The sequence below is a fragment of the Mastomys coucha genome, unplaced genomic scaffold (assembly GCF_008632895.1).
Source record: "Mastomys coucha isolate ucsf_1 unplaced genomic scaffold, UCSF_Mcou_1 pScaffold6, whole genome shotgun sequence".
NCBI classification, from domain to species: domain Eukaryota; kingdom Metazoa; phylum Chordata; class Mammalia; order Rodentia; family Muridae; genus Mastomys; species Mastomys coucha.
The window spans coordinates 90669902-90673402 of NW_022196912.1; positions in this window are offsets into that span (position 1 = coordinate 90669902).

Below are 3501 nucleotides of genomic sequence, written 5' to 3' on the forward strand. Positions count from 1 at the left end.
GGTTGAGAGATGGGGCCACTCACCCATCTCCAAACTTTTAACCCAGAATTACTCCTGTCTAAAGGAAATACAGGGACAAAGAATGGAGCAGAGACTGAAGGAAAAGCCATGCAGAGACTGACCCACCTGGGGATCCATCCCACATGCAGACACAAACCCAGACACTACTGCTGAAGCCAAGAAGTACTTGCTGACCAGAGCCTGATACAGCTGTCTCCTGAGAGACTCTGCCAGATTCTGACCAATACAGACGCAGATGCTCTCAGCCAACCATCATCAGACTGAGCACAGGGACCCTAATGGAGGAGTTAGGGGAAGGACTGAAGGAGCTGAAGGGGCCTTATCTGGCATCAGTGGGAGGGGAGGCCCTTGGTCCTGTGAAGGCTTGATGTCCCAGTGTAGAGGAATGTTAGGGTGGTGAGGCAGGAGTGGGTGGGTTGGAGAGCACCCTCATAGAAAGAGGGTAAGGGAGGATGGAAGAGGGGGTTTGCAGAGGGGAAACGAGGAAAGGCGATGGCATTTGAAATGTAAGTAAAATATCCAATTTTTTAAAAATGAGGAATTGAAACCATTCTGCAAAAAAAGAGTGTAAACTGCTAGGTTTTCTTTTAGAGAGGTCACAGGTTGGTCTTGAACTTACTGTGCAGCCCAGGCTGGCATGAAACCACAATCTTGGTTTTAAAGTACTGCCTTTTTTTGTGTCCAGGAATTTGCAGAAAATGCTTAGTTAGGGTTCCCATTGCTGTGAAGAGACACCATGAACAAGAGAACTCTAATAAAGGAAGACATTTAACTGGGGTTGGCTTACAGGTTCAGAAGTATAGGCCATTATCATCATGACAGGAGAGAAGCATCTTGATGGGAAGCTCCAATCCAGGCGGACATGGTGTTGGAGAAGGCTGAGATCTCTAAATCCTGATCCCAAGGCAGCAGAATGGGACTGTCTGCTACCTCAGGAGTAGCTTGAGCATAGGAGACCTCACTTCCTGGGATGCACTTCCTCCAACAAAGCCACACCCCCTAATAGTGCCACTCCTTATTGGCCAAGCACCCAAACACACCCAAACACATGAGTCTATGAGGCCCACCCGTAACTATTTAATGCATCAAAATGTGTTCCCTTTGAAATATGTTTCAGGTAGGGCACAGGGAAACATGCTTTTAATCCCAGCACTCAGGAGGCAGAGACAGTTGGATCTCTGTGAGTTGAAGGCCAGCATGGTCTATGTAGTGAGTTCCAGGACAGTCAGGACTGTAGAGAGACCCTGTCTTCTCTCCCCCACCTCCCCCCAAAAAGTCTCAGTGTATGAGAGTTGGCTCATCAGTTAGTTAAAAGTGCTTGCTGCTTTTGTCAATGACCCAGGTTCCATTCCCAGCATCCACGTGAAAGCTCACAACTGTTTGTAATTTCAGGCCAAAGGAATCAGAGGCCCTCTTCTGACTTCCTTGGGCATCAAGCACTCACGAAGTGCACATCCATACATGTGATGGTTTGTATATGGTTGGTCTAGAGAATGGCACTATTAAGAGCCGTGGCCTTGTTGGAGTAGGTGTGTCAATGTGGGCATGGGCTTTAATACCCTCAGCTTAGCTGCCTGCAAGCCAGTACTCTGCTAGCAGCCTTCAGATGAAGATATAGATAGAATTCTCAGCTCCTCCTGCATCATTCCTGCCCGGATGCTGCCTTGCTCCTGTCTTGATAATACTGGGCTGAACTTCTGAACCTGTAAACCAGTCCCAATTAAACGCTGTCCTTATAAGAGTTGCCTTGGTCATAGTGTCTCTTCACAGCAGTAAAACCCTAAGACAATACATGTAGGCAAAACACTCATTCACATAAAACAATAAAATGTAAACATTTCTAATGCATATGTGTGTGTGTGTGTGTGCATGTAGTGACCAGAGGACATGTTCAGATGCCCTCAGAAAAACCATCTACTGCCTTTAAGACAGGATATTGGCTCACTGGCTCACAACTTAGGCATCAGCAAGCCACAGGGGTTCTCCTCTGACCTTTGAATGCTTGGATCACAAATACCAGCACTGTGCCAACTTTTTGAGTGGATTCGAAAGATCAAACTCAGGTTCTCATGCTTGTAAGACAAGTGCATTACTAGCTAAGCGTTCCCTCCCAGCCCTCTTGTCCTTAAATAGAAATAGTGTTTGCCAACTATTCCATGCTACATATATTCTAGGTCCCTGAGAGACAGAGTTAAAAGTCCCCGTTCTCACTGTAGAATCATGTTACATTCAAAGGGGTTTTCCGATGAACTTTGTGAGTGTTCACTGTGGTCTACTCTTTTTTTTTGGTTTTTCAAGACAGGGTTTCTCTGTGTAGCTCTGGCTGTCCTGGAACTCACTCTGTAGACAAGGCTGGCCTTGAACTCAGAAATCTGCCTGCCTCTGCCTCCCAAGTGCTGGGACTAAAGGTGTGAGCCACCACTGCCCAGCTACTGTGGTCTACTCTTGAATCCAGGAAATACCTGAGGGATCCTGTGATTTGAGAACAATGGCTGAACTCAGAATCTGAAGCAGAGTTCCATTTAATGAGTGCCATCTGAGATTTAGAATCACTGAGGAAACTAATCTTTGGTGTTGTCTGTGAAGCCTTGTCTGGATTAGGTTAACTGAAGTAGGACGGTACACCCGATGGGTTGGGGTCTGAGACTGAATAAAAAGGGGAAAGGAGGCAGAGATGGGGCTGATCTCTGGGAGTTCCAAGCCAGCCAGGGCTATGTAGTGATACTCTGTAAAGACAAAATGAAGCAAACAAACAAAAAGCTGAGCATGAGCAGTCATCAGTCTCTCATTCCTAACTGCTTGCAATGTGACAGGCTGCTGCCTCCTATGCCTGCCACCAACACCCCTCCCCCTGCCCCATGGTAGACAGTGTTCCTTGGGATACAGTTACTACATAACCCAGGCTAACTAGCCAAAATAAACCCGAGTTGCTTTTGTCAGGTATTTTGCCCAGCAGCAGGACAAGTAGCCAATGCACTTACTTACAGAGCACTAAAGTGTGCCGCGCCGATCACCCTGACCAGCAGGGAAGAAAGACTAGCACACCAGTTCCTTCCAGCAGCAGTTTACTCAGGAGCTGTTAGTTACATGAGAATCAAGGGTGTGCCCCCGAATGATCTGTGAGTGCTGCTTAAATACCCTTCATAGGACTGCCCACGAGTCCATACCATGTCTTGCGCTATCATTGGCTACAGAGTCATGACAAAAGATCAGTCCTGGCAGGTGCAACCCTCTTGCCAAATAAGGACTTGTTTACTCCTTAGCAGAAGAATGGCAGGCACCATCTTTAAGGCGTGGCAGCAGCGCTCCACAGTTCCCCTTTTTGTTTTAATAGGATAAGCAGTTACTGCTCGATCAAGCGATCAAGCGAGTTCCATTACTTAGGATCTCACAATCAAGGGCAGACAGGCTGAAACCATGGTACTCACTCTACTGGGTGCAATGGGCAAAGCCCACCAGGTGCAAGAGCTGAGTCCCAGG